Raw genomic sequence first — 23,441 nt, forward strand, 5'->3', positions numbered from 1 at the left:
AACGGCTTCATGTCATACAATGATAATCGCAACTGGTCCAAAATTCCAAAGTTAAATGTTCCATGCTCTGGAAAAGCTTAGTCAATTTACTCTGTTGCTTTAACCAAAGACACGAAACTATGCCTTTTTCTGTCATCACAAGATGTGCTGGAGTATCCTCCGGGGGGGGTTGGATCCCCCACTGATGCTTTAATGTAAGAATCGCCTCTCATCGCACTCTTAAATGCCTTGAAAAACTTCATTTTTACCTGTTTTTGTGTAGTACTAATTCAATAAATTAAATGACTTTTACTCCCAAGATTCCCTTCACCCGTTTGCTCAACCAATTGCCTCTTACAGACGGCTGCCAATCCGGTTGCAGCTCTTCTCACTAACCAACCTATCCCAGCGTGGCACACACTGACGTCACACTGACACACAGCAGCTGACAAAGTCTTGCGGCTTGTCCTCCTCAACTTGATTTCACTCAACTAATGCAATTTATTGTGAGCAAATTCACCAAATAATAACTAAAACAAACCTTCTGGTTTACTACAGGAAGGGACACAATCGCTTCAGGGACCTTACGGATTTTCACTAATGGCTCTTTCCAGCTCTTTAGCTATTCCTCTTTCTCAGTCCCTCACATTCGCAAGTAAAAATTTGACCCGCAAACTTTACTCTCAACTGATCAATGGGTCTGTCCTGGTGCACACAGGACTCGCCAAATCTCAGTTAGAGCTTCTTTTACTCATCTAACATTCACTCTGACTTGTTGACCACGCCCGATCAACCTACTATTCCAGACAGATTACAACATATAACCAAGTGTCTCCTACACTTGTCAATATACTTCGGAGTTTTAGACCACGCAGGGTCCGTATATCACCAACATTCACATGGACAATTTTTTAGCACAATGAAGTTCGACAACTTCCCTACTCTCGCACTTTGGAGTACGCACACTCCTACTAGCCCTTAACTGGAGTACGCAGACTCCCTACTTTTCCCTCACATGCATCACAATTCACCTACGATTTGCTCAAGCTTGTGCAAGCGCAACCTATTACTCTCATTCTATCTAAAAATACACAGAGAACATACCCAATCTTACCAACGGGATCCAGGATCTGGGAAGCAATTTCCGGGTTTAAGGGGACATCATCTTTGCTACCACTGCCATTTCAGAAAAACAAAAATTCAAATCTCATAAAAATTCAAACAACTGTATCTAAATTAGACTATTACCATAACCACTTGTCACCACTTAACTAGTTCCCCAAGGAAACTAACCATCAAGCTGCTACCAAAAACAGCTAGCGTGCCTAGTCCTAAGTAAGTAAACTTATAAGGGGATGCATATAGGTCTATGAACCTTTTGGATCACATGGAGTATCTAGTCAAGCGGTAACCAATGGATCATCTATAAACATAGCAATCAACATGAAACATCAAGAAAAGCCCTATCCAATAAAAAATACCATCACTCTCAAAAAGGTTAATTGTTTTTATTCCCTATTAGTTACAATTCTAATGAAAAACCTTTATTCAACTTTATTGTTAGTCAAACTTTATTAGCATCATAAGAAACTATTCACCAAGAATTATTGATAAGCAAAAACAAGCATCAACATGAGTCAGCAAATTCCTTAACATTTGAATAATTCAGCAATGTAAGTCAGTCTGTCAACTGCCACCGTTAAGTCACCCATGTCAGCCTACCTAACTCAAATTAGCATCAGCATGTGGGTCTGCATGCGAAAACAATTTAGACAAAAATCATTTATTTGGAAAAATCTATCTAGAGAGAGAAAAACAATTTAAAAAAGCGCAGTTGGTACCTAGAAGAAAAAGCACACGTTAGTCAGTCACATTGTTATAGCTACTTATCCAAGATAGATCAGCAACGAGTCAGTCTTCATCTCCAGGTCATCAGTCATCAGCAAGTATCAGGCTCACAGAGAGTAAGCCCAATTATCAGCACTTCGGACAGCGTCTTCTGACGTCATCAACTTTCGCCTCTCCGCTCTGATTTTCCTTCCCCTTGTCATGACTTTTTATTAGGGTCTCTCAGTCGGTCCCACAAACTGCTAATTGGTCAACCTCATCAGGGGTTATGATTCTAACCTATAGTTTTTGTTTACCACTTGTTTGCATCGGTTCAATCATCAACTTCCATTAATGTGATTGGTCCTTCTGTCGATGAGAACATCATCCGGCTCTTCAGGTAACAAAATTGTTGCCCAGTCTTTTAGTCAGTCCTTCTATTGTTCAAGTCCTGGGAAAGTACGTTTTGCCTACTCTACACATAATTGTATAAATTTGTCCTCATCATCTCCTGTCCTCCTGTACATTTGCAGAAATTTCTAGCAGAGCCCGTCTGAACTCTGTGCAGTTCAAGGTCCTTTTCTCCAGTTCCGTCCTCGGCAGCTCATTGCGTCTCCATGTTTAAGCAAGCAAGGCCCAGTGCCGACCAGGCCTCTAGTTCGGCTAAGTTAAGAATATGAAGCATCATAAAACATAGGTTATACATTCAAATATCACATATTAATACTTAATTTTTAATATTTTTCATTATTTTAGCATAGTTAACACGCATGGTGACCACTCCCGTGGGCACATTTTACTCATACACGTTATTTTCAATTATTATTTTCTTTTATTAATATTTCTCATTAGTATGTATACGCAAATCATTAGAAATTTCACGTATTAGCATATCTGCTCCAACAGTGTCAACATGCTACACCTTCCCCAGTAAGGGGTAATCAGCAGAAATATCTTCATTGCTCCTCCTTACTTCCTCTTTCTATGTGAGATGCATTCTCCATCAGTCATAGGAAGAGGAAATTGCCTTACAAGATTATTTTTGTGCAGGAAGGTATCCCTTCCTCCACAAAACAATCCTGCCTATAACACAGGCACACTTGTAGCTGGGCACAAGGGTGCTTGCATTGGCATTTGGCAGCCACAAGTGCGCCAGAGCTAGGAGGGATCGGAAGAGCACCAAATCTTAATAGTTATGTTGATTTTCAGCTCTGCCCCATTGATGCAAACAGAGCAGCAACATTGCTTCCTGCCGTGTATGAACATTTTATAAATATGCCCCCAAGTAACATGCTCTCAAATCTTAGTTCCCATCCCAGTCATTAATGTTCCTTTTTAGTTCTGGCTTACAGACAGCTTTAGCTGTATTTCTAGCCCTATGTGGTAAAAATGAAGAAAATTAAATTGTTCAACCATATACAGACACATAGAGGGGTTTTCGATCAGTTGTCATCTTTCATTGGTATGTTCAACTGTCATTTACATGGGGTCTCCACTTGGCAGTCAGTTTACATCCTGTCCTAATAGGGACCCTCACTCTAGTCAGGGCAAGGGAGATACCCAGCTCAGAAAACTCCTGCTCACACCCTTGGTAGCTTGCCACAAGCAATCAGACTTATCTCAGAAGCAATGTGTAAAGCATTTGCAGATAACGCACAGTAATACAGTGAAAACTCTACAAAAAGACACCACACCAGTTTTAGAAAAATAGCCAATATTTATGTGTATAAAACAAGACCAATACAGGAAAAATCCACCATTCAATATTCAAGTTGTTCACTTTTCAAGAATTAACTCAAAAATATAGTTCCTTGAAGTGGATATTCTGTCTGGGGCTATCAAGCCGTCGTGAACAACAAATCCAACAGTTAAGGCCGAACGCGGGGTCACAGGCCAGGTACGATGTTGGGAAGACCCGCAAACAGTATATTGGAAATGCAGGGCGTCGTGATTCTCGCAATGAGATCCAGAGTGCGGCATCACTGGCATCGCAGGGGTTGGTTCCGAATATCAGTGAGGGGGTCGTCAGGACCTTGAAGTCACACGTGTTGCAGATCAAACTCCAGGCTCATGATGAAATCATGAGCACTGGCACTAACGGTGTCAAGGCTGCTGTGTGAAGCGGGACAATGTGATGTTCAGTGCCCATAGGTCACAGTGCAGGCAGCGGCTTGGTGACGGCATCCTGCAGTATTGATGAGCGGTGTGAAGTGGGGTGTTGCGCCTTGCGGTGTCTCCAGGTCACGGTGCAGGCTGCGGCATCGTCGTTGCTGAAGCGTTGTCATTCATCAGTAGACCCAAGGCAGTGGTGCAGCGCAGGGCGTGCTCCATGCAGCACCCACGGGTCACAGTACAGACAGGGGCATCTGTTGACGATGCTGGAGTTGATGGCGCTGGCGTCAGTGGACCGGGGCTGCAGTGTGGGATGGGATGGTGCATTGTGTACCTCATAGAGCGGTGTCCGGGGGCCACAGTGCAGGCAGTGACGCCAGTGTCAGCGTGGAGCGGCATCGTCTGGGATACCAAGGTTGTGGTGTGAGCAAGGCGATGCGGAGTGCAGTGCCCACAGGTCACAGTACAAGCAGTGGCTCAGTGACGGCATCAGGTGGCAGGACAGTGAGACCAGGATTCGGGTGCAACATGGGGCATAACTCCGTGTGCCATTGTCAGGTCACAGTGCAGACAGAAGGCATCATTGATGGCATTGCAGTGGTTGTTCTTCTGTTGCAGCACAACACATACAGTTCCCAGTGATGTACGGAGATGAAGCTGAAGTCTTTCATATCCCTGAGACTTCCAACTAGAGGCCAGCTCTACTTTAACCCCTTGGAGAACCTTCACAAGCAGGATACACAGCAAAGTCCAGTCTTTGCCCTCTTTAAAGCAGAAGCAGCAACTGCAGGCAAACCCAGCAAAGCACACACATCAAAGGGTCAGTACTGCTCCTCCAGCTCTTCTCCTTAGCAGGGGTCCTCTTGATCCAGAAGTGTTCTAGAAGTCTCAGGTTTTGGGTCCACTACTTATACTCATTTTTGCATTTGAAATAGGCAAACTTCAAAGGAAAGTCTCTGTTATTCACAAGATCCTGCCTTGCCCAGGCCTGGCCCCAGACACACCCCAGGGGGTTGGAGACTACATTTTGTGAGGATAGGCACAGCCCTTTCAGGTGCAAATGTCAGCTCCCCCTCCCCACTCTAGCCCAGGAAGACTCATCAGGATATCCAGGGCACATCTCAGCCCAACTGTCGGTCTGACCCTGTAATGATATTTGTGTTTTGACCACTGACTCCGTGTCGCACCCCTTTCTACTTGGCTAAGCTGTCCACCGTCACATTAGTGGTCACCAGTTACAGACTCCATTTTGTAGTCAGCTTAGCCTTAGCTTCACCAGCACTTTAAAAGTGCGAGTATCTTTCCGTACAAAACATGTTATGCAACGTGTTTTCTATTCTACGTGTCTGCTTGTTCTTTTCTCACCAAAGGGCTAGGACATAACATAGAGGAGTCAGTCAGTCAGAATGATAAGGATGTGCTAGAATGATGTTTATGGTACAGCCGGGAACGGCTTAGGCTTGAGACCTGTTTCTTTCAACCCTGACCTAAAATAGCCAGCATTTTTTAATACTTCTTGCGGAGCGGGAGGGTTTTTTCCAGAAATCTCCTTCTTCATTTGTTTAAGGTATATAAGAAACCCGGGTCGAGAGTGGGAGATACAGAGACCTCAGTCAGGATTGGGACGTCAAATGCCTGATATATTTCCTGTGAGGGTAGATTTCTCTCTTTCTCGTTGCGGTCGAACCGGGGTCAACGACTTGCTGGCAGGAGAAAAATGAAGCACCAGACAGGCCCCACGGTGATGCATTTTTATTAACCCGTTGAATGCGTGGCCGACGCCCACACTCCCTCCCTGGTGCGGGTCACGACCAGTGGCCGACACCAGGGAGGGGGTTAAAAATCCTCCGGTGCAATGCACCGGAGGATTATTATTATTTTTTTTTTCACCGTAGGAGACGCGGAAAAACTTCCGCGTCTCCATCCCACCCCCCTCCCGCCCCCTTATGACGTCAGCGCGCCGCCACATTTTTTCCCCACCGGAGAAGGAGAGACGGAGGTAAGCGTTCTTTCCTTCTCCGGTGGGGAAAAAAAGGCCAAAACGGCCTCCCCAGATGCCAGGGAGGCATCGATGGAAAGGGGAGGCTCTCCCCTTTCCATCGATGCCTCCCTGGCACCGTTTCCTGGCCGTGGATCGCAGCGCGGCTGCGATCCACGGCCAGGAAACGCCCCTAGGCACCAGGGATCTTCTTTGGGGGGGTCGGCCCCCTCGTAAAAGGGCCACCCCCCCCCCGGCAATATTTAAATTATTGACACTGTTTTGGGGGGCGATCGCGCCCCCCACAAAAAAAAAAAAAAGAAAAAAAGAAAAAAAAAATGGCGGGGTCGGCCCTTGGAACACGGGCCGACCCCAGGGGAAAAAAAAAACATTGTTTTGCCTGGGGAGGCCGATCGCCCCCCCAGGGTAAAAAAAAACAAAAAAAAACAAATTGTTGGTGGTCAGCCCTTAGGGTGACCATCAATGGGGCCATTTTTTTTTTTATACATGTGTGCTTTGCCGAGGGCAAGCACACATGTATAAAAAGAAAAAGATTTGTGACATGAGTCTCATATATATGTGTATATATGTATACACATATATATATATCTATATAGATATATAGATATATATATCTATATAGATATATATATATATATATATAGATAGATAGATATATATATTTTTTTCAGGACAAGCATTGCAGCGTCCATGTGCTGCTTTTCTGACTTGTTGGTGTGTATCTGGGCTTCTAACAACGCCCACCTCACGCCCATCACTACCACTCCTTTGATGGCACTGGAAAATGATTTACCTTTGTCCCTCCTTGGGGAGGTTTTGCTACCGCCTTGGCCATCGCCCCTGGTACATGGCTAATTGCACTTTTGCTGTTACGTTTCACTGCGAGCAAACTTCTTTTCCTTTTGTGTAACTCTTCACATGATGCTCATGGTGGCCATGGCGCTGTGAATCGGCTCTCTTATGTGAAAGAGTTTAACTTTAAATTATCAATTTATGTGTTAAGAAAAGTTGGGTTAGGAGTTTATAACGCTAATAGCTCTAACTCGAGCAGATGCGAGACCCATTGCATTGTAAATGCTTGTTATTCTTGTGTGTGTTGTTTTATAATGGTGAACAATTTCACCGCACTCCACGAGGACCGTGATCAAGACTCCTTGGTGAGTTGAAACAAGTTGGTGGTTATTGACTGCAATAAAATACACGTTTATTTGTACTTCATGGAGTGCGGTGAAATTTTTCGGCATTAGATAATTTCTAGATTGGTCTTCCCTGTCACTGGGCACCGGCAGTGGAGTGTGCCGCCCAGCAACCCTTCAACCACTTTGTTTCTAAACATATAAATATATATATATATTATTATATATATATATATATATATATATACACAATATGCATGCATGCATGTCTTTTCTGTAGTGGCAGTTTTGCTGGATAGTACTGAGGGAATTAGAAGAGGAGGTAATGGGAGGCAGAGCACCAAAAATGACTGTTGCACAGGGTGTGTGGTAAGGTGAAGTAATACATTCTTTTTTTGTTTTTTTCAGTGTTTTCAGAGAATCTGCAGAATTGGAGAAGAAGCGAAGGTAAGGTGACGACATTTCCTGTTGTACACAACAAACATACCAACAAGCAATTTTGTGACTATCTGCCTTCTACGTAGGATAGTAATTTAGAGGGACAGTTTAGCCAGTTGCAGAGATGGCGTCTCGTTGGATGACTGCTGATCAAGCCCAGCTCGGGTTATGGAGGACAGTTCTGATGTAGGCTCAGAGACTGAGACAGCAGACACTGAGACAGCATCTGAGGGAGAGGACAATGGGGCAGATTCTGGGAGTGATTTTTCAGTCGGCGGAGTCCCATCTGACGACACCTCTTCCAGTGAGTCTGAAGGAGACAATGACGACATCCGTGCTGTCCCTTCGCAAGCACATTCTGGGCAGCGGGACCACATTGGGTTAGCCGAACCCAGAGAGCACGTGCTTGCTGCCGCAAGCACAGAACGAGTGCTCTCTTGGCAGCCCCCCTTTTTGGTTCAGCCCCAAATTCCACCTTTTACTGGTGACGCTGGATGTAAAGTCGATACAGCTAACTTTTTGCCAGTCGACTACATCTATCTGTTTTTGGATGTTGACTTTCTTCAGAAAGTTGTGCAGCAAACAAATTTGCGTGCAGACCAATTTCTGAGGGAGCGCGGAGGCACTCTAGGGCCCCGTTCTAGGGCACGCCAGTGGACTCCCACTTCGCTGGCGGAGTTGAAGATATTTTTGGGCCTCACCCTCAAAATGGGGTTAGTACAGAAACCCACCTTGCAGTCCTACTGGACGACTCGCACGGTTTGGGTAACTCCCATCTTCGCACCATACATGAGCAGAGATCGTTTTTTGCTACTGCAGCGCATGCTGCATTTCAATGACAATTCTGCTGCATTGCCCCGGGACCATCCAGATCATGACAGGTTGTTCAAAATTCGGCCTGTCGTGGAACATTTGTCTGCCAGGTTTCCAGAGATCTATACTCCTGGAAAGAATATAGCAGTTGATGAGTCCTTGATCCTGTACAAAGGACGGCTGCTTTTCAGACAGTACATTGCGAGCAAAAGAGCTCGCTATGGCATAAAGCTGTACATGCTGTGTGAGAGCTCTACTGGCTATGTGTACAGCCTGAGAGTGTATACAGGGAAGGATTCTACCCTAAACCCTGTAGGTTGCCCTCCCGCGTTAGGGGTCACAGGTAAGATTGTATGGGAACTTGTCCAGCCACTTCTTCACAAAGGTTATAACCTTTATGTGGACAATTTCTATACAGGAGTAGAGCTGTTCAGTGAGCTCTACAAAGCTGGCACTGTGGCCTGCGGTACAGTTCGTTGTAACCGCAAAGGATTCCCGCGGGAGCTTGTTTGCAAGAAGCTCCAGAAATCACAGAGTACTGCATTGCGTTCTAACGAACTGCTCGCAGTCAAGTTCCTAGATAGACGTGATGTATACGTGCTCACTACAATTCATGATGAGAGCACTTCTCCCATCACGGTTTGGGGTCAGATGGCCGAAGTCCACAAGCCCATCTGTATACTCGATTACAATAAGTACATGGGTGGAGTGGACAAGAACGACCAGGTTCTTCAACCATACAATGCGTGTCGTAAAACTCGCACTTGGTACAAGAAACTGTTTACCCACCTGATTCAGATGGCAACATATAATGCGTATGTTGTTTAACGTCAGACAACAACAGGAAGACTCATGACTTTCCTTGACTTCCAGTTGTCTGTAATTGAAAGCCTCACTGCTGTTACTGAAGAAGCAGCAGCCTCCACCTCATATGTTCTGGAGGATGTGGCAAGGCTGCAGGAGCGACACTTTGCTGATCGCATACCTAAAACACCCAAAAAGGATCGCCCATGTCGTCGCTGTAAAGTGTGCTCAAAGCATGGAAAGCGGCAGGAGAGTCGGTATTACTGTCCCCAGTGTCCATCACAACCAGGCCTCTGTATCCCTACTTGCTTTACGCTGTATCATACTAAAGCAAAGTTCTGGGAAATCGACTGAGTTTGAGCTGCTGTTGGGTAATCCTTTCAGTGGCAGTGCATGGATACCGAACGTCCATGGGCCACTGCTTCGTTAGGCAAGGAGCCACAGAATTTTACTTCATCATGGACTTCCTTTTGGCGTGGTCGGTGTTCTGTTCAATTAACATGCATTTTCTTCCCCCTACTGCATATACTAGTAGACAGAACATATGCCACATTGCCACGGAGTACCCTTTCTTCACCTGCATGTCTTCCTTACTTTCAACGGTAGATATGCTCTCTCAGTTCGAGAAATCACTTTGTAGGGCATACTTGGAAGCCCCCAACTTGCTTCCACAAACTAGTATAGGTTCACTTGGCTATTATACAGGATTAGCCAGGACTCTGATGAGAACAGAGACATGGATGGGTAAGGAAAGCTTATGGTAGGAGTGCCTTCACAGGGTTATTGCACAGGTAGAAGGCAGATAGTAAAGGTAGTACAGATGTACATCATCTACACCTATGGATTCAAACCCATTGGTGCCATCCCAGCACTAAAGGAGAATGACTTGTATAGGTCAGTGTTTGACCTGCTTTTCATGTTCATCCTCCATCAGAACTTAGTAGATGTTCAGTTTGCTGTATAAGTGCATTATAGTCACATCACTGCACATAATGTTGGCTGGGACATATGCTACGTTCTCATGGACTCCCCTATGTACCAAACACTACCCTTTTCCATAGCCTATGACCTTCTCTTTAGGGAACATCATGAGAAATCCCCAGCATGTCTCCATTAGTTTCAAAGGTAGATATGCTCACTCAGTTCGAGGAATCGCTTTGTACGGCATACTCAGACACCCCCAACTTGCATCCACAAACTGGAAAGAGTTGGATTTAGCACAGAGAGTGCGCTAAAGGCGCATGAAAAACATGTCTTCCTGAGCCTCAGGTGGCTGTCACAGGAGTCATTAGTAAAGGTTTGTTACGCATGCATTTGGTAATGTTAAGGAAGAAGGAGGCAGGTAGCCTATGACCTTCTCTTTAGGTAACAGCATGAGAAATCCCCAGCATGTCTCCCTTAGTTTCAAAGGTAGATATGCTCACTCAGTTCGAGGAATCGCTTTGTACGGCATACTCGGACACCCCCAACTTGCATCCACAAACTGGAAGGAGTTGGATTTAGCACAGAGAGTGCGCTAAAGGCGCATGAAAAACATGTCTTCCTGAGCCTCAGGTGGCTGTCACAGGAGTCATTAGTAAAGGTTTGTTACGCTTGCATTTGGTAATGTTAAGGAAGAAGGAGGCAGTTACTTGACAGGTGGTAAAATGTAGTCAAACTTATTCCGTTCTGTGGCGTGTGAATGTGATGGGCCCTTGTCTGGCAGCGGTAAGTTAATGTGAGTGGAGTGATTGATTGGATTGGGCCCGTGGCTGGCGATATGAAAGGGTTGTTTGTTGTGCGTGAATGGCGTGTGAATGGACCATAAAGAGGTTGGTGCCTGGACGCGGCTTTATGGCCCACCTTCTTTGATAAGTAATCATGCTTTAAAACCATCATTTCTGGAGGTGCTAAAACCAACCAGTGTGAGTGGTGGGTTAACTTTAACAAACTAGTACCAGGGGAGACCAAGGGTGCAGGACTTGCATGGCTCTCACCAGTTTTCCTTCACCCAGAATCCCCTTGAAATTACATTATGTGCTTAAAAAACACATGTTCCTTGCATTCCAATGAGCAGAAGTCCAGGGATCTGCAGGGATCCTCAAAATTCCTACCACCCAGTGTTTCCCCACTTGTCCTGATAAAAACACAACCCCGCTTGTGTGCCTGCGCCTAGTGCCTGCTTCAGGAATGAATCACTCCAGGGTTAACAGTAGACCTCAAGCAAGGACTACCATTGACCCTTGTGTGATCCATTCCTGTCGCGGGCGCTAGGCCTACCCACACAAGTGAGGTATCATTTTTATCGGGAGACTTGGGGGGACGCTGGGTGGAAGGAAATTTGAGGCTCCTCTCAGATTCCAGAACTTTCTGTCATCGAAATGTGAGGAAAACTTGTTTTTTTAGCCACTTTTTGAGGTTTGCAAAGGATTCTGGGTAACAGAACCTGGTCAGAGCCCCGCGAGTCACCCCATCTTGGATTCCCCTAGGTCTCTAGTTTTCAAAAATGTACAGGTTTGGTAGGTTTCCCTAGGTGCCGGCTGAGCTAGAGGCCAAAATCTACAGGTAGGCACTTTGCAAAAAACAGCTCTGTTTTCTGTGATGTGTCCACGTTGTGTTTTGGGGCATTTCCTGTCGCGGGCGCTAGGCCTACCCACACAAGTGAGGTATCATTTTTATCGGGAGACTTGGGGGGACGCTGGGTGGAAGGAAATTTGAGGCTCCTCTCAGATTCCAGAACTTTCTGTCACCGAAATGTAAGGAAAACTTGTTTTTTTAGCCACTTTTTGAGGTTTGCAAAGGATTCTGGGTAACAGAACCTGGTCAGAGCCCCGCGAGTCACCCCATCTTGGATTCCCCTAGGTCTCTAGTTTTAAAAAATGTACAGGTTTGGTAGGTTTCCCTATGTGCCGGCTGAGCTAGAGGCCATAATCTACAGGTAGGCACTTTGCAAAAAACAGCTCTGTTTTCTGTGATGTGTCCACGTTGTGTTTTGGGGCCTTTCCTGTCGCGGGCGCTAGGCCTACCCACACAAGTGAGGTATCATTTTTATCGGGAGACTTGGGGGGACGCTGGGTGGAAGGAAATTTGAGGCTCCTCTCAGATTCCAGAACTTTCTGTCACCGAAATGTGAGGAAAACTTGTTTTTTTAGCCACTTTTTGAGGTTTGCAAAGGATTCTGGGTAACAGAACCTGGTCAGAGCCCCGCGAGTCACCCCATCTTGGATTCCCCTAGGTCCCTAGTTTTAAAAAATGTACAGGTTTGGTAGGTTTCCCTAGGTGCCGGCTGAGCTAGAGGCCAAAATCTACAGGTAGGCACTTTGCAAAAAACAGCTCTGTTTTCTGTGATGTGTCCACGTTGTGTTTTGGGGCATTTCCTGTTGCGGGCGCTAGGCCTACCCACACAAGTGAGGTATCATTTTTATCGGGAGACTTGGGGGGACGCTGGGTGGAAGGAAATTTGAGGCTCCTCTCAGATTCCAGAACTTTCTGTCATCGAAATGTGAGGAAAACTTGTTTTTTTAGTCACTTTTTGAGGTTTGCCAAGGATTCTGGGTAACAGAACCTGGTCAGAGCCCCGCGAGTCACCCCATCTTGGATTCCCCTAGGTCTCTAGTTTTCAAAAATGTACAGGTTTGGTAGGTTTCCCTAGGTGCCGGCTGAGCTAGAGGCCAAAATCTACAGGTAGGCACTTTGCAAAAAACAGCTCTGTTTTCTGTGATGTGTCCACGTTGTGTTTTGGGCCATTTCCTGTCGCGGGCGCTAGGCCTACCCACACAAGTGAGGTATCATTTTTATCGGGAGACTTGGGGGGACGCTGGGTGGAAGGAAATTTGAGGCTCCTCTCAGATTCCAGAACTTTCTGTCACCGAAATGTGAGGAAAACTTGTTTTTTTAGCCACTTTTTGAGGTTTGCAAAGGATTCTGGGTAACAGAACCTGGTCAGAGCCCCGCGAGTCACCCCATCTTGGATTCCCCTAGGTCTCTAGTTTTCAAAAATGTATAGGTTTGGTAGGTTTCCCTAGGTGCCGGCTGAGCTCGAGGCCAAAATCTACAGGTAGGCACTTTGCAAAAAACAGCTCTGTTTTCTGTGATGTGTCCACGTTGTGTTTTGGGGCATTTCCTGTCGCGGGCGCTAGGCCTACCCACACAAGTGAGGTATCATTTTTATCGGGAGACTTGGGGGGACGCTGGGTGGAAGGAAATTTGAGGCTCCTCTCAGATTCCAGAACTTTCTGTCATCGAAATGTGAGGAAAACTTGTTTTTTTAGCCACTTTTTGAGGTTTGCAAAGGATTCTGGGTAACAGAACCTGGTCAGAGCCCCGCGAGTCACCCCATCTTGGATTCCCCTAGGTCTCTAGTTTTCAAAAATGTACAGGTTTGGTAGGTTTCCCTAGGTGCCGGCTGAGCTAGAGGCCAAAATCTACAGGTAGGCACTTTGCAAAAAACAGCTCTGTTTTCTGTGATGTGTCCACGTTGTGTTTTGGGCCATTTCCTGTCGCGGGCGCTAGGCCTACCCACACAAGTGAGGTATCATTTTTATCGGGAGACTTGGGGGGACGCTGGGTGGAAGGAAATTTGAGGCTCCTCTCAGATTCCAGAACTTTCTGTCACCGAAATGTGAGGAAAACTTGTTTTTTTAGCCACTTTTTGAGGTTTGCAAAGGATTCTGGGTAACAGAACCTGGTCAGAGCCCCGCGAGTCACCCCATCTTGGATTCCCCTAGGTCCCTAGTTTTAAAAAATGTACAGGTTTGGTAGGTTTCCCTAGGTGCCGGCTGAGCTAGAGGCCAAAATCTACAGGTAGGCACTTTGCAAAAAACAGCTCTGTTTTCTGTGATGTGTCCACGTTGTGTTTTGGGGCATTTCCTGTTGCGGGCGCTAGGCCTACCCACACAAGTGAGGTATCATTTTTATCGGGAGACTTGGGGGGACGCTGGGTGGAAGGAAATTTGAGGCTCCTCTCAGATTCCAGAACTTTCTGTCATCGAAATGTGAGGAAAACTTGTTTTTTTAGTCACTTTTTGAGGTTTGCCAAGGATTCTGGGTAACAGAACCTGGTCAGAGCCCCGCGAGTCACCCCATCTTGGATTCCCCTAGGTCTCTAGTTTTCAAAAATGTACAGGTTTGGTAGGTTTCCCTAGGTGCCGGCTGAGCTAGAGGCCAAAATCTACAGGTAGGCACTTTGCAAAAAACAGCTCTGTTTTCTGTGATGTGTCCACGTTGTGTTTTGGGCCATTTCCTGTCGCGGGCGCTAAGCCTACCCACACAAGTGAGGTATCATTTTTATCGGGAGACTTGGGGGGATGCTGGGTGGAAGGAAATTTGAGGCTCCTCTCAGATTCCAGAACTTTCTGTCACCGAAATGTGAGGAAAACTTGTTTTTTTAGCCACTTTTTGAGGTTTGCAAAGGATTCTGGGTAACAGAACCTGGTCAGAGCCCCGCGAGTCACCCCATCTTGGATTCCCCTAGGTCTCTAGTTTTCAAAAATGTACAGGTTTGGTAGGTTTCCCTAGGTGCCGGCTGAGCTCGAGGCCAAAATCTACAGGTAGGCACTTTGCAAAAAACAGCTCTGTTTTCTGTGATGTGTCCACGTTGTGTTTTGGGGCATTTCCTGTCGCGGGCGCTAGGCCTACCCACACAAGTGAGGTATCATTTTTATCGGGAGACTTGGGGGGACGCTGGGTGGAAGGAAATTTGAGGCTCCTCTCAGATTCCAGAACTTTCTGTCATCGAAATGTGAGGAAAACTTGTTTTTTTAGCCACTTTTTGAGGTTTGCAAAGGATTCTGGGTAACAGAACCTGGTCAGAGCCCCGCGAGTCACCCCATCTTGGATTCCCCTAGGTCTCTAGTTTTCAAAAATGTACAGGTTTGGTAGGTTTCCCTAGGTGCCGGCTGAGCTAGAGGCCAAAATCTTCATGTAGGCACTTTGCAAAAAACAGCTCTGTTTTCTGTGATGTGTCCACGTTGTGTTTTGGGGCATTTCCTGTCGCGGGCGCTAGGCCTACCCACACAAGTGAGGTATCATTTTTATCGGGAGACTTGGGGGGACGCTGGGTGGAAGGAAATTTGAGGCTCCTCTCAGATTCCAGAACTTTCTGTCATCGAAATGTAAGGAAAACTTGTTTTTTTAGCCACTTTTTGAGGTTTGCAAAGGATTCTGGGTAACAGAACCTGGTCAGAGCCCCGCGAGTCACCCCATCTTGGATTCCCCTAGGTCTCTAGTTTTCAAAAATGTACAGGTTTGGTAGTTTTCCCTAGGTGCCGGCTGAGCTAGAGGCCAAAATCTACAGGTAGGCACTTTGCAAAAAACACCTCTGTTTTCTGTGATGTGTCCACGTTGTGTTTTGGGGCATTTCCTGTCGCGGGCGCTAGGCCTACCCACACAAGTGAGGTATCATTTTTATCGGGAGACTTGGGGGGACGCTGGGTGGAAGGAAATTTGAGGCTCCTCTCAGATTCCAGAACTTTCTGTCACCGAAATGTGAGGAAAACATGTTTTTTTAGCCACTTTTTGAGGTTTGCAAAGGATTCTGGGTAACAGAACCTGGTCAGAGCCCCGCGAGTCACCCCATCTTGGATTCCCCTAGGTCTCTAGTTTTCAAAAATGTACAGGTTTGGTAGGTTTCCCTATGTGCCGGCTGAGCTAGAGGCCATAATCTACAGGTAGGCACTTTGCAAAAAACAGCTCTGTATTTTGTCAAAAAATGGGATGTGTCCACGTTGTGTTTTGGGGCATTTCCTGTCGCGGGCGCTAGGCCTACCCACACAAGTGAGGTATCATTTTTATCGGGAGACTTGGGGGAACATAGAATAGCAAAACAAGTGTTATTGCCCCTTATCTTTCTCTACATTTTTTCCTTCCAAATATAAGAAAGTGTGTAAAAAAGACGTCTATTTGAGAAATGCCCTGCAATTCACATGCTAGTATGGGCACCTCGGAATTCAGAGATGTGCAAATAACCACTGCTCCTCAAAACCTTATCTTGATCCCATTTTGGAAATGCAAAGGTTTTCTTGATACCTCTTTTTCACTCTTGATATTTCAGCAAATGAATTGCTGTATACCCAGTATAGAATGAAAACCAACTGCAGGGTGCACCTCATTTATTGGCTCTGGGTACCTAGGGTTCTTGATGAACCTATAAGCCCTTTATATCCCCGCAACCAGAAGAGTCCAGCAGACAAAACGGTATATTGCTTTCAGAAATCTGACATCGCAGGAAAAAGTTACAGAGTAAAACATAAAGAAAAATGGCTGTTGTTTTCAGCTCAATTTCAATATTTTTTTATTTCAGCTGTTATTTTCTGTAGGAAAACCTTGTAGGATCTACACAAATGACCCCTTGCTGAATTCAGAATTTTGTCTAGTTTTCAGAAATGTTTAGCTTTCCGGGATCCAGCATTGGTTTCACACCCATTCCTGTCACTAACTGGAAGGAGGTTGAAAGCACCAAAAATAGTAAAAATGGGGTATGTCCCAGTAAAATGCCAAATTTGTGTTGGAAAATGTGGTTTTCCGATTCAAGTCTGCCCGTTCCTGAAAGGTGGGTAGATAGTGATTTCAGCACCAGAAACCCTTTGTTGATGGCATTTTCAGGGAAAAAACCACAAGCCTTCTTCGGCTGCCCTTTTTTCCCATTTTTTTGGAAAAAACAAAATTTTCACTGTATTTTGGCTATTTTCTTGGTCTCCTCCAGGGGAAACCACAAACTCTGGGTACCATTAGAATCCCTAGGATGTTGGAAAAAAAGGACGCAAATTTGGCGTGGTTAGCTTATGTGGACAAAAAGTTATGAAGCCCTAAGCGCGAACTACCCCAAATAGCCAAAAAAGGGCTCAGCACTGGGGGGGGGGAAAGGCCCAGCAGCTAAGAGGTTAATTATTTGCTTTGCATTGTGTATGAATATATATACATATATCAATATAGGTGTTTGTATCTTTGCATGTGTATATTTGCTGTTTATAGATTGAGGATTCGTTGTACATGTTCTTACTTAATTGTTGCACATTTTAAAAGTACACTTTCGGTTATAATGACCTTCCTTCACAAGCCTTGCAAAAAGATATAATAAATGTTTTCTTTAGACTAAGAAGTGCATTCCAGAGAATCTTTTCGACTCCTCTAAGTGTGTGTATTTTGGCTTGGGCAGCAGTAAAGCAAAACAGACCCAGATGTGGATTCCACAGGCAGGCTGAGGCACAGAATGGTTAAGCAACAAAATGCCCACTTTCAAAAAGTGGCATTTTCAAACTGACAATCTAGAGACAAAACTCTACCAAAAGATGTATTTTTAAATTGTGAGTTCAAAGACCCCAAACTCCAAATCTCTATCTGCTCCCAATGGGGAACTACACTTAAAATATATTTAAAGGCAGTCCCCATGTTATCCTATGGGAGAGATGGGCCTTGCAATAGTGAAAACCGAATTTGGCAGTATTTCACTATCAGGACATGTGAAACCCAGCAGTACATGTCCTACCTTTTAAATACACTGCACCTTGCCCATGGGGCTACTTGGGCCTACCATAGTGGTGACTTACATCTATTAAAAGGGAAAGTTTGGGCCTGGCAAGTGGGTACCCTTGCCAGGTTGGATTGGCAGTGCACAACTACACCCACAGACACTGCAGTTGCAGGTCTGAGACATGGTTGCAGGGCTACTCCTGTGGGTGGCACAATCAGGCCAGGCCTTGTGGCCAACCGCTGCTGTGCATGGCCAAAGGCCGAGCGCAGCGGTGGTTGGATTAATGTATAGTAATGAAAACTACTATACGTCAAAAAACCATAGAAATTCACTGAAAAAAAACAAAGGTTACAGGGACATTATAGTTAGGAAATAGAATAAAAATAAAACATAGAAATTCACTTAAAAAAACAAAGGTTACAGGGACATTATAGTGAGGCTCACATTTTAAACATGCAAAACCTTGAAATTCACCAGTTATAGTTAGAATTATCTCAACTAACTATAACTCGTGCCCTAAGGTAACTATAACTTGCACCCTTGCCGTGCACTGGTAATTACCCACAAATTATGGCACTTATGACATCTTTGATTACATCATTGATAATATCTGTAACGAAGTGGAGGATCCAAAGTAAAATTGGTAGGTTCTTTATTAAGAGTATCTGTAGGAGGCTGGCATGGCTTGTAGTGGGTACCAGAAGTACTAACACCTTGTGCCAGGTCCAGTTATCCCTTATTGGTGTAGAAGAGGTATTTCTAGCAGCTTAGGCTGATAGAAGGTAGCTATGGCAAAGCAGCTTAGGCTGAACTAGGAGACATGCAAAGCTCCTACTATACCACTTGTATCATATGCACAATATCATAAGAAAACACAATACACAGAGTTACTAAAAATAAAGATACTTTATTTATATGACAATATGCCACAAGTATCTCAGTGAGTACCCTCAGTAAGAAGGTAAGTAATATACACAAGTTATATGTACACAAACCAAAATTAGGTAAGTAAGAGCAAGAAAAGTAATGCAAACAGTGTAGAATTACAATAGGTTGCAATAGGCAAGCATAGGTATAGGGGCAACACAAACTATATACTCCAAAAGTGGAATGCGAACCACGAATGGACCCCAGACCTATGTGAGCTTGTAGAGGGTCGCTGGGACTGTAAGAAAACAGTGAGGGTTAAAAAAATACCCCACCCCAAGACCATGAAAAGAAGGAGTAAAGTGCACCTACTACCCCCAGAGAGCACAATAGTCGTGATAGGGGGATTCTGCAGGAAGAACAAACACCAGCAGTGCACTGACAACGGACTTCCGGACCTGAGTACCTGTAAGACAAGGGGACCAAGTCCAATAGTCGCAACAGTGTCCAGGGGGGCAGGAGCCCAGGAAACCCCGGATGAAGGTGCAAGGAAGCTGCCTCTGGTTGGAGGAAGCTTGGAGTTCTGCAAGAAAGAAGAGGACTAGGAACTTTTCCTTTGGAAGACGGATGTCCCACGTTGCGATGAAGCTTGCCGAGGTGTTCCCATGCAGAAAGACTGCAAACAAGCCTTGCTAGCTGCAAGGGTTGCAGTTGAGGTTTTTGGGTGCTGCTGAGGACCAGGAAGGACCAGGATGTCGACTTTTGGAGGAGGAGACAGAGGGGGCACTCAGCAACTCAGAGAGCCCTCACAGAAGCAGGCAGCACCCGCAAAAGTTCCCCAACAGGCACTTAGAAGAAGAGTGAACCAGAGTTCACGCAAAGTCACAAAAGGGGGTCCCACGACGTCAGAGGACAACTCAGAAGGTTGTGCACTTCAGGACGGAGTGCTGGGGACCTACCTAGGCTGTGCATGAAGGAAATCCTGGAAGAGTGCACGGGAGCCGGAGCAGCTGCAAATCACGCGATACACAGCTTTGCAGTCTAGCGTGGGGAGGCACGGACTTACCTCCACCAAACTTGGACTGAAGAGTCACTGGACTGTGGGAGTCACTTGGACAGAGTTGCTGTGTTCCAGGGACCACGCTCGTCAGGATGAGAGGGGACCCAGAGGACCATTGATGCAGTCTTTTGGTGCCTGCGTTAGCAGGGGGAAGAGTCCTTCGACCCACTGGAGATTTCTTCGGAGCTTCTGGTGCAGGGTGAAGGCAGGCTACCCCCAGCGCATGCACCACCTGGAAAAAGTCGAGAAAGCCGGCAGGATTAGGCGCTACAATGTTGCTGGTAGTCGTCTTGCTACTTTGTTGCAGTTTTGCAGGCGTCCTGGAGCAGTCAGCGGTCGATCCTTTGGTAGAAGGTGAAGAGGGAGATGCAGAGGAACTCTAGTGACCTCTTGCATTCGTTATCTGAAGAATTTCCCAAAGCAGAGACCCTAAATAGCCAGAAAAGGAGTTTTGGCTACCAAGTTAGGAGGATTGGCTACCAAGAGAGGTAAGAGCCTATCAGAAGGAGCCTCTGACGTCACCTGCTGGCACTGGCCACTCAGAGCAGTCCAGTGTGCCCCCAACACCTCTGTTTCCATCATGGCAGAGGTCTGGGACACACTGGAGGAGCTCTGGGCACCTCCCCTGGGAGGTACTGGTCAGGGGAATGGTCACTCCCCTTTCCTTTGTCAAGTTTCGCGCCAGAGCATGGCTGGGGGATCCCTGAACCAGTGTAGACTGGCTTATGCAGAGATGGGCACCATCTGTGCCCATCAAACCATTTCCAGAGGCTGGGGGAGGCTACTCCTCCATAGCCCTTCACACCTATTTCCAAAGGGAGAGGGTGTAACACCCTCTCTCAGAGGAAATCCTTTGTTCTGCCTTCCTGTGACAGGGCTGCCTGGACCCCAGGAGGGCAGAAACCTGTCTGAGGGGTTGGCAGCAGCAGCAGCTGCAGTGGAGACCCCGGAAAGGCAGTTTTGCAGTACCCGGGTTCTGTGCTAGAGACCCAGGGGATCGTGGAATTGTCCCACCAATGCCAGAATGGCACTGGGGAAACAATTCCATGATCTTAGACATGTTACATGGCCATGTTCGGAGTTACCATTGTGACGCTGTACAATGGTGTCCCCTCCCTCACAAAGTCCGGGGAATTCGCCCTGAACGATGTGGGGGCACCTTGGCTAGTGCCAGGGTGCCCACACACTAAGTAACTTTGCACCCAACCTTCACTAAGTGAAGGTTAGACATATAGGTGACTTAAAAGTTACTTATGTGCAGTGGTAAATGGCTGTGAAATAACGTGGACGTTATTTCACGCATGCTGCAGTGGCAGGCCTGTGTAAGAATTGTCAGCGCTCCCTATGGGTGGCAAAAGAAATGCTGCAGCCCATAGGGATCTCCTGGAACCCCAATACCCTGGGTACTCAGTACCATATACAAGGGAATTATATGGGTGTACTAGTATGCCAATGTGAATTGGTAAATTTAGTCACTAGCCTGTTAGTGACAAATTTGGAAAGCAGAGAGAGCATAACCACTGAGGTTCTGGTTAGCAGAGCCTCAGTGAGACAGTTAGGTATCACACAGGGAACACATACAGGCCACAAACGTATGAGCACTGGGGTCCTGGCTAGCAGGATCCCAGTGACACATAACAAACACACTGACAACATAGGGTTTTCACTATGAGCACTGGGCCCTGGCTAGCAGGATCCCAGTGAGACAGTAAAAACACCCTGACATAGACTCACAAACAGGCCAAAAGTGGGGGTAACAAGGCTAGAAAGTGGCTACTTTCCTACAGTATCCCATCCACAGATCAGAAACACCTTCAGTATACAGCTCTCCTCCAGTCCAACCGCCTTCCACAAGAATCCATCCAGAACTCCCTCTCCCAACACTCTAATGTGATGTCAAAGAGAACACAGTCCATCCCTTAGCATTCTACCTATCCTACTAACTAACACACAATCTACCACACACCTTCCCTCTAAAGAAATAAAAAAACTAACATTACATTAAAACAAACTAAAATATGTATGCAATAAATACGAAATGGGTACATACAGAAGATTAAATTCATGAACCTTTCTTTGAAATAACCACCCGATTGAGATTCCACACTCTCCCATCTCTGATTTTTACAGTATTTCTAAACAGTTTTATGACTTCAAAGGGACCCATAAATCTGCTTTCACTTTTGCGCAACATTGGTTGCTTAGTTAAAACTTTGTCCCCCACTTTCACATCAATTTCACACGTGTTCTTCTTATCATCATTATATTCCTTTCTCCTCTGCACACATTTCCTTTCATGTTCATCCCTGTCTCTCATATCATCCCACAACACACAGTCATTCTTTCCCTAACTTACCCAACCTGGTGCTAATAAAGTATTGGCTCTGCGTCCTCTAAACAATTCAAAAGGAACCTTACCAGTTGTATTGTGGGGAGAAAACCTATATGCATGCAGAAAACTTTTAAGACCATCCTTCCAATTCCTGTTAGCCGCAACCTCCAATTGTATGCACTCCTGAACACATCTGTTAAACCTCTCAACCATACCATTTCCTTCAGAATGATATAGTGAACACTTATTATGTCAAATTCTTTAAGATAAGATTCCATTTCCCTTGACACGAACTCTGGACCATTATCCGTCACAATAGTATTGGGGTAACCTTCACAATTGAAAATTTCACTCAGAAAATCAAGTATTTTCCTTGTTTCCATACTGCAACCAATGCATAATTTTGCCCATCTGGAAAATTGACTAACCAACACCAAAATATAGTTACAATCACCCTTCACATGAATGGGTCCAACCATGTCTAGAGCCACAACTGCCCATGGTTTATGCAACACTACTCTAACTCCCATAGGAGATACTCTAGTCTTATATACTTTGTCACTATTGCAACAATCCGAACAATCTCTAATCCTTCTTTCAATCATAAGATCCATGCCTGGCCACCAATAATTAAGACGGATTCTGGCTTTGGTTTTGCCCATTCCCTGGTGCCCTTCATGTCCTAAATCCATTATCTTCTCCCTCAATTTGGAAGGAACTACTAATCTCGAGCCACGCAAAAGCACACCACCATCTACAGATAACTCCTCTTTAACTTTTACAAATCCTTCTAATTCACCCTCACACTTGGCATCCACACTCCATCCCTCACAAACTTTCTTGCAAACTTGTTGCAATACATCATCCTCTACAACCGCCTTCGCCCATTCCTCTCGACTTGCAATTCCTTCTGTTATACTACACACACTTATTTCACTTTACAGACTCCTTTCCGAACACACTTCCGTCTCTGTACTAAGTCTAGATAAACAGTCAGCCATCCTATTATCAGACCCTGGAACATAAAGTACTTTGAATGCAAAATCCTGTACACCAACACCCACCTACTGATTCTACTGGAAATCGTATCAAGAACTTTACTCATGAATGCTTCCACTAAAGGTTTATGATCAGTGAAGACCAAAAATTATTTTCCCCACAGAAAATTACTTAATTTGTGAATAGCCCAAAACGCACTCAAGGCTTCTTTCTCAATCGTGGAATATTTGATTTACGCTCCACGCAACGTTCTAGAACAATAAACTATAGTTTTGAGAACCTTCTCATCTGTTTCTTGCAACAAAACCGCACCTAAACCTTTCATACTTGCATCCATCATAATGACACTTTGTTTATCTGGATCAAATGACATCAAACTTTCAGCACCTGATAGATCCCTTTTTATACTCTCAAACTCTTCCTTACATTCTTCATTCCAGATAAATTCACAACCCTTCTTAAGTAACTTCCGCATGTGCACTGTCTTTGAGGCCAAATTCGGCAAAAACTTGGCATGGAATTCTACCATTCCAAGAAATAATAACAGTTCCTCTTTTTTTTCTGGATTGCGTAGGTTTACAATGTTCGTTACTAGACTTTCCTTCGGACACACTCCTTTGGACGTT

This window comes from Pleurodeles waltl, chromosome 1_1 (genome assembly GCF_031143425.1).
Source record: "Pleurodeles waltl isolate 20211129_DDA chromosome 1_1, aPleWal1.hap1.20221129, whole genome shotgun sequence".
NCBI classification, from domain to species: Eukaryota; Metazoa; Chordata; class Amphibia; order Caudata; family Salamandridae; genus Pleurodeles; species Pleurodeles waltl.